We start from the raw sequence: 12581 nt of genomic DNA, 5'->3' as shown, positions 1-12581 counted from the left end.
TAAATAAAGTTTTTTAAAAAAAAGGAAAGTTCTTTGTTTCACAGTCCAATCATTTAGTCTCACTTCTCAAAGTTCACCGGGATCAGGTAATTCTTATACTGTGCACAGAATTTAACATTTATGAATCTTCACTAGGCTCTGGTGTTTAAAGTTAAATGTTACCACTCAGGAAGGTTCTTGTTGGTTTCAGAGAGATGTATGTTGCTTGTTGGAGACACACAAACTGATTTCCTCCAATCAGTCACTTCAGTGTCTTGCCGAAGAAACTTTCCCCATCCCATGCCCCCACTTCTTTTCCATTCACCCCAGGATCACCTGGACAACAGGAATATGTACACCAGGTTGCTTTTCATCGATTACAGATCAGCTTTCAACACCATCATTCCATCAGTGCTGGTCAGCAAGCTTCAAAACCTGGGCCTCTGCAACTGGATCCTGAACTTCCTCAATGGAAGGTCACAGGCAGTGCAGATCAGTAACGTCTCCCCCTCACTGACAATCAACACAGGTGCACCTCAAGGATGCGTGCTCGGCCCACTGCCTTACTCTCTCTACACCCATGACTGTGTAACTAGATACAATTCAGATGTCCCCTACAAATTTGCTGATGACACCACAGTTGGCCAGCAGAACTGCAGACAGGAAGGAGAAACAGTAGATTGTTTAGGAGTGGTGTCACAACACCGAGCTTTCACTCAATGTTAGCAGAAATGAGGAATTAATCATGGACTTCAGGAAGGGGAAATCAGGAAAACACAAACCAGTCCTCATTGAGGGGTCAACTTCAAATTCCTGGGTCTTGGCATCTCTTAAGATCTATCATGAGGCCTCTATATCAATGCAATATTGAAGAAGGCATGCCAGCGGCAATGTTTCATTAGGAATTTGAGCAGATTTGGAAAGTCATAGACAATTGCACATTTCTACAGGTGTACCGTGGGGAGTATTCTGACTGGTTGCATCTCCATCTGGTATGGAGGTGCCAATGAACAGGACAGGAAAAAGCTACAGAGGGTTGTAAACTTGGCCAGCCCCATCACGGGCATCAATCTTTCCTCTGTTGAGGACATGTTTAAGAGGCCATGACTCAAGAAAGTAGCCTCTATCATCAAGGACCCTCACCACCCAGGTCATGCCTTTCTCACCTGCTACCATCAGAAAGGAGGTACAAGAGCCTGAAGACCACATCCAAAGTTGCAAAGACAGCTTCTTCCCCTCTGCCATTAGAACTCTGACCAAATAATGAACCTATAGACATGATCTCACTTTGTCTCTTTTGTAGACTAATTATTTATTTTTTAAATCTTGTATTTATGGAACTGTAATTTATAGCAATTTTGCACCTGTAATGCAAAATACTGCTTTTGTTGGACACATATTCTTGACAATAAACATGATTCTGATTCTGGTACATAGGAGTAAGGAGGTTTATAAAATTATGAAGGCATATATAGGATTGAAGTGGGGCATGAAGACAATAGACTCTTAGTCCCAGGGAAGCAGAGTCTGATTGGCCTTCAAAAGGTAATGGTGAGCTGCCTTCTTGAACCAATGCCACTGACATTTTGAAGTTTGCATTGCACAGTACTGTTAGGTAGGAGGGTAAAGGATTTTAAACCAGCAACAAAGAAATAGCAATATATTTTAAAGTCAAGATGGCATGATGCTGGAAAGTTGAAATAAAATGCTAGAAAATATTTCAAGAGCAAGCAACATCCTGAAAGAAAAATGTTGGGTCAGTAACAATTTATTGGAACTCATCAACATCAAATGTTAACTCAGTTCTTCTCTTGATCAGATACTGCCTGAACTGTTGAGTATTTACAAAATTTTCTACATTTTTATAGTCCATCACTGATCAAATCTTATTTGTGACACGTCTAATTACGCTTCATATGAAGACTTTGTCCTACCTCTCCAATTGTCACCTCCCTCTCTCCCATGGAAGGTACTAATGGAAATGTAATGGCACATGTGTATGTGTGTGTGCGCGTGCGTGGGTGTGAGTGTATGTGTGTACAAGCATGTGTGTGTGCGAGTGTGTGCTGTGTGTGTGTGTATGTGTGTGTACGAGTGCATGTGTGTGTGTGTTTATCTGTATGTGTGTGTGTGCGCGTGCGTGTGTGAGAGTGTGTGTGAGTGTATGTGTGTACACGTGTGTGTGTATGTGTGTGTGTGCGAGTGTGTGTGTGTTTATGTGTGTGTGCATGTGTGTGTGTGTGTGTGTGTGTATGTGTGTTTTAGGCATGGATAATTTACAGAACTACTTTGGATGGCACGGTTGGTGTAGCAATTAACACCAGCAATCAGGACCAGGGTTCGAGTCTCACGATATCGGTAAGGAGTTTGTACTATTACGGGGTATATTATATTTTATATTAATATGTCTTTGAAAGAAATAGATTGTGGGGGGTTTAGTGTAGGTCACTTCACAAACAGACTTACACTTCATATCTCATTTAAAATGGAAGAGCTTGGCTGAAGTCAGACATGTAGGCATCAGTGGCTTTGCAAAAGACAATGGAACTGCTTTGGAAATAACTTCAGAAGCAGGTGCAAATAAACAGTCCAGGCTCAAGGTGCTGATAAAGATCTTTAAAGATTGGGTTAGCCCTAGAAGTTCTGGTTTTTACAAGCAGAGAGAGAGAGAGGAAAGAACCAACAGGATTTCTCTTAGTAAGAGCGAGAGAGAGAGAGAGAGAGAGAGAGAGAGAGAGAGAGAGAGAGAGAGAGGACAGTTCTGTAGTAGCTTTTTGCAACATGAAAAGCTGGCAAGCAGGCTTGTTAAAAATGCATTTTGAAGACAAGTTGTGAGTTCTGAGTTCAGCCTGTTCAAAACCTTGTAGTCCTTACAAGAGGAAATGGCTGGCTAGAGTGTTGCACCTGAAATAAGGGAAACACAAAGAACTTTGCGGTGACCTGCAGAAGAAGAGGTTATCATTTGGAAATGACACAGAAGCCCTTATCTTTGCATGTAAAGCTTGCTGCTCAATATTTATGTGACATTTTGCGCTATTTCTAACCTTTGTTCCGAATAGCTCGACTTCAGACAGCCTCTCAGTACTGGCTCATCAGCTAAAATGGACAAAAGATAAACTTCCATAAATGATGTGAAGAAAACTCTTCTAATATCACAGGACACTCCTTTTATGCAGTTGTATTTGCATTCCAACGTATGCAACACTTACACTTCCAAAGATATGCTTCTGACTTTCAGCAAGTTAAACAAGAACTTGGCAATTCATTTCTGTGTTTGGAGTTCTGAACAGCCCTATGTTATGAACCAAGAATAATCTATTTGCTTGATAACAGTCCATAAAAATGTACTTTTTAATAAGCGTATTATATCGTGACAGGATTGTTTTTTTGTTGTGAAAGTTTTAGGCTTAGAATGTGGGTCATTATTTATTTCTATTACAACATTTTCTTCTTAATTAGTAAACTCTGATTGTCCAGATAAGTAAAAGTTTAAGGCTTCCTGCGTACAAATGCTTCCAAGAGGAAAGGACTGCATGTTTTTAACTCAACTTTACATGTGATAATTATGCATTTCTTCAATTTCTTTCCAACAGCTATCAGGTCTTGAACCTCCTCGAACTACCCCAACCATAAATTACTCTGGGACCACCAAGTGATTGAAACATCACTGTTTTTTGTTTGCACTGAGAATATTTATTAAATCATTTCTGCCTCATGACACATTATGATCAATTGTTGTTGGTGTATGGTATGCACCCATGCTGTTAGCCTGTGCTCCTCCCCCTGGCCCTTCTTTCCTCCTCTCCTCGACTCCTCCCCCAATCCCACCTTTTTGTTCAGGTGCGAGTATGTATTTGCTTATATCTTGATGAAGGACTTGGGCCCGCCATGTTGGTTACCCTTTACTTTCTGTGGATCTAGCACACTAGAGTATTGCATTACGTGCCTGTGTGGTTACAAGAAAACATATAGGTGCAACTGCGCATTGTACTTTTGTACATGTCACTAAACTCTCATATTATATCATATCTCCTATCAGGTATTAGAATGCCTTGGGTAGTCAATGCAGGAGAGATTAACAAGTAAATTTGGTGCTACAAGCAGAGTACATGGGAGAGAGCGAGTAATGTTGAGAGGTCCTCTTTTACACAGTTCATAGACATGCGACATGAAACATGCCTTTCAGCATTTGGTCAATATCTTTCAAAGCTCTTCCAATCCAAATGTCTTTTGAATGTCAGAATTGTACCCAGTTCTACAGTTTCCTCTGGAAGTTCGCTCCAGACACAGAGCACCCTTTGAGTGAAAACGTTGCCTCTCAGGTCTCTCTTAAGCCTCTTGCATCCCTTTTAAACCATAAACCTACGCCTTCTAATTCTTGAATCGTCAATCGTGGCAAAATTGGACTGTGAGCCTTCACTTCCACCCATCCCTGAAAACCAATATGCACATTTCTGGCCCAACCGTTGCCCATCAACAGTGGATCATGAATATAATCAATTACAGATATCAGTGGCTCACTTTGCTGACCCATTGTGACTTCATTAATTTTTCTGTCTGGCCCAAAGTCTTCCATAGTTTGCAAGAACAAGTTTTCAGGTTCGCTGAACTCTTTTTGTCAGGTGGTACTTGGCTGAACTTGATTTGTTCCTTATCCTGAAACTGGCCTCTGTGGACCATTTCCACCTTGGATTTTTTTTTTAACGTTGCCACTGATGAACAAAGTTAAATATTAACCCAATTCTCCATTGTTTTCACTTGCTGCAGTGGAGCGTAGACCACTGAGTTACTTTGACTGACCAACTCTCTGGGCTGTCTGTCTTAGGTTCAAATGCATGCTGTGGGTGCAGGAGTTTGGTGGATAGTAGATCTGGACCAGTAGTAGAGACATGAGCTTGAATTCCAAAATGGAAATTGAGGTATTCGAATTCAAATAAGGTTAAATCTGGAACATTAGACTCATTGACATGAAACTATTTTCTCATATCTTCATATTTTCTCATAAGCTTTTCACCCATTGACCCATAGAACACCATCGTATAGAAAGAGGCCCCTTGGCCCGTTTGAACTATTTATTTCACTTAGTCACATTGACTTGCATCATGACCATACTTCTTTATACCCCTCCCATCTATGTAACGATCCAATCTTCTCTTGAATGTCATAATCATACTCACGCCTACCACCTCTGCAGCTCGTACCACACTCTCATCATCTTCCGAATGAAGTTCGCCCCGAACTTCTCCTTAAACATTTCACCCTCAGCCTGTCATTTATCCTCTCATTCCTGTCTCACCCAACCTTAGTGGAGAAAGACTGCTTGCATTGACCCTTTGAGTGAAAACGTTGCCTCTCAGGTCTCTCTTAAGCCTCTTGCATCCCTTTTAAACCTCTCACCTTTAACCATAAACCTACGGCTTCTAATTCTTGAATCGTCAATCGTGGCCCCTCAATTTTGAATACTTCTATCCCCTTTGCTTCTGGGCCACCTCTTGAGAACTTGCTCTACTTACTTCCTTGCAACCCCCCTTTCTCCTACATCCATTAAAATTCTTACCCTCCTCCCCAATTCTCCCACCACTCACCCAGACTCAATGGACAATTTACAGTGGCCAATTACCCTAGCAGCATGTCTTCGGGATCTTGGAGGAAGTGAAAACTCAAGTGGTCACAGACTGAAGGTGAAAATTCCACAGTCAGCATCTGCCTTGTGCAGCATGTCTAAATCCAGTGACACTGCTCTCGCATATATATAAAAAAAAATCCAATGCAGATACATGTAGGGTTATACAGCATTTCCATGGCCCTTCAGCCCATCCCATCCATGTAGACCAACCTGAGCTAGTCTACCTGAGCTTGTCTCATTTGCCTGCAGTTAGCCATATTCCTCAGGGAAGAAAATCTACCATGTTTAGCCTGATGAGTCTAGACCCGCCAATGCAATTTCTGAGGCAATTAAGGTGTAATGGTACTGATCATGGTTGCATTTGCTACTAGCAAGGCCTTAAGGATATATACTTGGCTGCCATCAGGGGCTGACACAGAGCAAGAGACTGCAGTAGGCAAGATCTGTAATGGAGGCTTGCAGCCTCATGGTCTGCCTCATGGTGCTGTTTACAAGTCAAGAACCTTTTCCTTCATCTGAGAACGCACACATATGAATCCAAGATGAAACATAAGGATGCACATTTAATGCAGTAATTGTCAGTTATCAAAATCAGAAATGGAACTTATTGTCATGAACATGTCACAATATTTGTGGTTTTGCAGCAACTTTACAGGTGCAGGTATTGCTATAAATTACATTGATCGTGAAGAAATTCCAGATGAAGTTCTCCCGGCATCAATCAGATCACCACGTGAAAACTGCGCGTGACTAACTATCGGAAGCCAAGAGGTATCGACAGCGCAGGAGGTTCAAGGGTCCGATTCTTACGCCCAACATGGGATATGGCAGCAGCAAGAAGACTAAACGCATGTTGCCCTCGGGATTCAAGAGGGTCCCGGCTCACAACTTGAAGGAACTCGAGCCTCTCACCATGAGCAAGAAGACGCATTGTGCTGAGATTTACTCACAACGTCGCCTCCAAAAACCACAAGACGATTGTGAAGGGGGAACCCCAGCTAGCGGTGCTGATCTCCAACCCCAATGCTGGGATCGGCAGCGAATAGAATGAATAGTCTCCTCACGTAGCTCAATAAAAATTTAGAACGCCAAAATAAATAAATAAACAAACCGACAGGCAGATAAATGAATAAGTGCAAATGGAAGAGAAAGCGTGTCTGTGGTTCAGGTTATAAGCGTTTTTTTGGATAAAACGTTGCACCATTTTGAATTAGACAGGTGAGGCGGACATCTCCAGCTGTAGCAGCGATTCGAGCTATTCTCATGCATATGCTTCAGATTCTTTCTGGATCTCCCACCTTCACTGGTGCTTAATGCAGTAGCATGAACTGCCCTTGTATTTATATCTTCCATTCGATGAAATTCCTCAGCAGTTCTCAATGATGTTTCTGCATAGATTTGCAATTTTGCATCCAAGGTAAGGTGTGGCATTCACAGTCTCGATGAAGGGTTCTGACTGGAAACGTTGACCTGTGGTGGCTTGCTGCCATCGAGCTGGGGCGCTCTGGGCATTGAACACAACCAAAGGCCAGCGCCATTGGCCCCAACAAGCGAACCGGTTGGTGAACAACAAGGGCAGTTTAAAGGGCAAGGACCCAAAAATGGCGCTGGCCTCGCTGCGCTGCAGATAGGGACAGCGCGTGGGGAAGAAGGCCATTCTTATGTAGGAAAGTGCCCATGCCCGGGAAACCCTTTTTTATTATGCATGTGGTGACGTCACCCAAGGAGGGCCATGGCGGGAAGAGTGCGACTATAAAAGTTGGGCTCGAGCTCTAATAAAACTCAGAGCTTAACCTGACTACACTACATTTGTGTGACTTCTTTTAAGTAGCGCGCGCCTACAATTGGTGACCTCGCCGGTTTAGACGGCATCTAAACCCAGCGATGAGCGAACAATGTGGTCAGTCTCAAGTTGCCGACCTTCTGGACGAATTGACCATGCGTGTGGTTGGACCAGACTGAGGCACAGTTCCAGATCAGGCAGATCACAGCAGAATCCACCCGTTACTTCCTCATGGTGAGCGCCCTGGACCAGGACACAGCAGGTCGGGTGGACAAGTTCATCCAGGAGCCCCCATCGGAAGGTGCATACACCACCTTCGAGGACTTGCTGATCGGGACCTTCGGGCTCTCAAGGCATGAGAGAGGGGCATGACTGCTCCACCTGGATGGGCTAGGGGACAGGCCCCGTCAGCCCTCATGAACAAGATGCTGGCTCTCCTGGGCAAACACGAGCCTTGCATCATGTTTGAGCAGGCATTCCTGGAGCAACTGCCCAAGGACATCCAACTGCTCCTGGCTGGCACGGACTTCAGCGACCCCCGGAATGTCTCAGCATGAGCGGACATTCTGTGGAAACAGAAGAGAGAGTGCTCGGCATCCATGGGGCTTATCAATAAGTTCTTCAGCCAGAACCATGCAGAGCCGCTGAGAGAACAGCAGCACCCCAGAGGAGATGATCCAGATGACCAGTGACTTGTCTATCACCAGAGTTGAGGCGCCAGAGATCGCCGATGCAGGCCGGCATGCATATTTCAGGAAAATTCCGGGGCCAGTCTTCACTAATGGCCACGAAGGCTGGAAACCAAGGCAGCCTTCTGTATGTTTGGGATCACCAATCCGGATGACGATTCCCACAGCAGAGGTCAGCATCCTGCCCCTATTGGGACAGGACACTAGGAACAGGCAGTCGGGCCCCATGCTGAGGGCTGCCAATAACAGCACGATTCAGACCTATGGTACCAGCAAGGCCCAACTGCAGTTGGAAGTCAGCCTCTTCTTGTGGATGTTCACACTGGCCACAGTGGAACAGCCACTCCTCGGGGGAGACTTCCTGCACACTCACAGTTTGCTAGTGGAACTCAAGGGAAGGAGATTGGTCCATGGCAAGACTTTTCAAACCTTCCCCCTCAAAGACACCAAACTCCCAGCTTTCCACCTGGACTCCATACAGAGATCGGAAGAGTACATCAGGGTCCCAACTGAGTTCTCTGCATTGCTCACCCCCAATTCACCACGGCGATGCCCTGGCATGGATTACAGCACCACATCCTGACCCAGGTCCCGTTACTCCATGCAAAGACAAGACACCTTCCTCCTGAGAAGCTTCAGTTGGTGAAGGAAGAATTCAGGAAGCTGGAGGAGCTTGACATCATTCTGTGGTTGGACAGCCTGTGGGCTTCTCCCCTGCACATGGTATCCAAAGCAACTGTGGGCTGGTGACCATGTGGCGACTACAGCCAGCTCTACAAGGCTACAACACCAGATCAGTACCCCATGCCACACATCCAGGACTTTGCGACTAACCTGCACGGGCCAAAGATCTTCTCCAAGGCTGACCTTGTGTGGGGATATCATCCCTAAGATCACCATCTTCACCCTGTTCGGCCTCTTTGAATTCCTCCGAATGCCATTCAGGCTAAAGAATGCTGCATAGACCTTCCAGCGACTCATGGAAGCAGTGGGCCGAGACCTGGATGGCACCTTCATGTACCTGGGTGATATCCTGCTAGCGAGCAGGAACCAACAGGAGCATATGGCACACCTCCACAACTTCTGCACCCGAATGAGCGAGTTTGGCCTGATGATCAACCCAGCCAAATGCCAGTTTAAATTGGAGGCCATCAACTTCCTGGGCCACAGGATAACCAGGGAAGGAGCCACACCACTACCCAATAAAGTGGAGGCCATCTGGAAGTTCCCAAGACCCAACATGACAAAGGGACTACAGGAGTTCATGAGGATGATCAATTTCCATCGCAGCTTCATCCTCTCAGCTGCCCTTGTTCTACTGGATGGCAGGCAAGGCGAAGGCCATCACCTTGGACGAGGAGTCAGCGGAAGCCTTTGTGAATGCCAAGGAAGCCCTGGCAGACGCCACTCTCCTGACACATCCCAGGTCAGATGCTCCAACGGATGCCCCAGGAACGGCGATCAGCGGAGTTCTGGAGGAGCAGATCAAAGGAAGTTGCCAGCTACTGGCTTTCTTCAGCAAACATCTGCGGCTTCCAGAACTGAAGTACAGTGCTTTTGACAGAGAGCTACTGGTGCTGTACTTAGCCATCCACCACTTCAGGTACTTCCTAGAGGGAAGGTCCTTCATGACTTCACAGATCACAAGCCCCTGACTTTTGCCTTGGCTAAGATCTTGGACCCCTGGTCGGCCCATCAGCAAATGACACCTGCATCTCGGAGTACACCACAGATGTAAGGCACGACTCCTGCAAGGACAACATGGTGGCTGACGCACTGTCCAGACAAAGTATCTATCCGCTATCAAGGGGAGTGGACTTCATTGCACTGGCAGAGGCACAGCAAAAAGACGAGGAGATGCCCCAATACAGGACAGCAGCTCCAGGACATCCCAGTCGGCACAGCTAACACCACCCTCCTGTGCGACGTGGCCACCGGTCAGGTCAGACCCATCATCCCGGCAGCTTGGAGATGACAGGATTTTGACTCCATCCACGGACTGGCTCACCCATCCATAAGGACCACGGTCCAGCTGGTGGCCAGCAAATACGTGTGGAATGGATTGGGAAAACAGGTCAGCGTGTGGGCGAAGGTGTGCACACAGTGCTAAACAATCAAGGTATAGCAGCACACCAAGACTCCACCTCAGCACTTCAAGCACGCAGAACAAAGGTTCGACCACATCCACAAGGACATAGTAGGACCCTTCCCGGTATCCCAGTGCAGTGAACTGGGATTCACTGGTAGTTTGTTGGGCTGATAGCTGGCCCTGCTTCCTGACTCCACCCCTATCAGCTCAGATATAATTCTGGTTTCCCACCTAAACTCAGAACCCTTCTAAAGACTACTGTGAGACCCTACCCTTAGTTATAAGCTAATAAAAGCATTTGTTCTCCCTCCAGTCATGAGAACTTTTATTCACGCTACACCCAGGGTTTCACGATGGTCAACTGCTTCACCAGGTGGCCAGAAGCAATTCCTCTGACAGACACGTCCGCAAGCTCATGTGCCAGGGCCCTCACCTCATCCTGGGTTCAGGTTACCGTCCCACATTACATCCGACTGAGGGGCTCAGTTCATCTCCAGTCTGTGGTCTGACCTCGCCAGCCTGTGGGGTGCCTACCTGCATCACACAACAGCTTTCCACCCATAGTCCAATGGGTTGTTGGAGTGCCTTCACAGGCACATCAAAACCACACTTATGACCCGACTCCAAGGACCCCACTGGGTAGACCCCCACTGGGTAGACGAGCTACCATGGGCGCTGTTGGGCATCCGCACGGCACCAAAGGAGGACTTCAACGCCTCTTCAGCCAAATTTGTCTACAGAGCTCCACTGATGGTCCAGGGAGAGTTCATGCCATCTCCAGGTGGACAGCAGGATAATTCTGCAGCGTTCCTCAGCAGGCTAAGGGAAAGAGCCGGCAGCGTGGCCCTGATTCCACCTTCCAGGCTTGGACGCATGATGACCAGCATACTCAAAGACTGCCACGTTCGAGCTGGAGGTTGGAGGCAAGATCGAGGTGTTCACCACAGGAAGGCTGAAGCCGGCACACCTGGTCCTGGCGCGCCAAGTCGAGGCACCAGCGACACGCCGAAGAGGCAGGCCACCGAATGCTGCAGAGACTTTGCCTCCAGGCACCAAGAAGGACAATAACAAGGATAATACTGCCAGCTCTTGTGAGGTGGGGGAGGGGGGTCGTTTGGTGGCCCGCCGTGGCAGCAATCGAACCAGCACTCCGGGCGGCTAGTTCAACCAAAGACCAGCAGCCCACGCAGCAGCACTGGCCCCATCAAGTGAACCGGCGGGTGAACGGCAAGGGCAGCTTAAAGGCCAGCGACCCCAAAATGGCACTGGCCTTGATACACAGCCAACAGACAGGGAGAGTGTGTGAGGAAGAAGGGCGTTGTTATACAGGAAATTACCCGCACGAATCCTCTTTTGTTATGCATGTTGTGATGTCAGCCAAGGAGGGCAATGGAAGGAACAGCTCAAGTATAAAAGTCGGGCCTGAGCCCTTAAAAACTTCAGAGCTTAACTTGACTACACTACATGCGTGGGTGACTTCTTTCGAGTAGCACACGGCTACAGACCGTTCTATTTCTTCACTGAGTTCACTCTGCAGCTTGTTTTTTTTTGTGTCCAAGCAGCAACTTTGTTCTTTTCTTCTTCCAAATTGATGATTTTTCATCATAATGTGCCGCATGTCTCAATATTTCAAAGGCCATACATGACCCCGACTTCTTACACCAGCAAAACACTCTTCATAATGCAATCCCTGCATCATTGGATCACTCTCATCCCAGTGTGGAAAAAAAACAGTCATTCTAACTCTCTTCACTGCACTACATATGTGTACATATGTCATACATTCAGGTGCTTTTCAACTGACTAATCTTTGCTTGCATGCAATTCTGGTTGCCCAATTATAGGAAGGACATTGAGGCTTTGGAAAGGGTATCGAATGGATTTACCAGGATGCTGTTTGGATTAGAGGTGACAAGCTATGGTGCAAGGTTGGATTAAATTGGATTGTTTTGTCTGGATCTTTGGAGGCTGAGGAGATATCTGATCGTTTATAAAATTATGAGAAGCACAGATCGTGCGGACAGAATCTGTTTCCCAGATTAAAATATATCAAACACTCGAGGGCATGCATTTTAACTGAAGGAGGGAAAGTTTAGGGAGATTCTGGGGCACATTTTATACACAATGTCTTGGAATAGGCTGTCATAAGGAGTGGTGGAAGCAGATAAAATAGTTGCACGTAAGACGGACCCATGAATAAGCAAGGAATGGAGGGTTAGGGATCTTGTGCAGGCAGAAGGGATTTAATTAAATTTGTCATCATCTTCGAAGCAGATGTCATGGGGCAAAGAGCCTGTTTCTCCACTGCACAGTTCTATGATCTATGATTTATAATGTTTTGCTTCATGTTATTGATTCTTTTGCATAAATGTCTTTGATTTATGCTCCCATACTAATTCACTTCACCAAAGCATC

General features: G+C 46.3%; 1 protein-coding gene and 1 pseudogene across 6 annotated transcripts in view; one reads left to right on the top strand and one right to left on the bottom strand.

Moving 5' to 3' along the window:
- The window catches only part of kif6 (kinesin family member 6), a 645381-nt gene that overhangs the window by 151763 nt on the left and 481037 nt on the right, over window positions 1-12581 (bottom strand). The gene's annotated exons all lie outside the window — the stretch shown is intronic.
- LOC138736926 (large ribosomal subunit protein eL32 pseudogene) lies at window positions 6285-6660 on the top strand (annotated as a pseudogene).

The sequence above is a fragment of the Narcine bancroftii genome, chromosome 6 (assembly GCF_036971445.1).
Source record: "Narcine bancroftii isolate sNarBan1 chromosome 6, sNarBan1.hap1, whole genome shotgun sequence".
Lineage (NCBI taxonomy): Eukaryota > Metazoa > Chordata > Chondrichthyes > Torpediniformes > Narcinidae > Narcine > Narcine bancroftii.
This window is presented reverse-complemented; position numbering and strand designations above follow the sequence as displayed.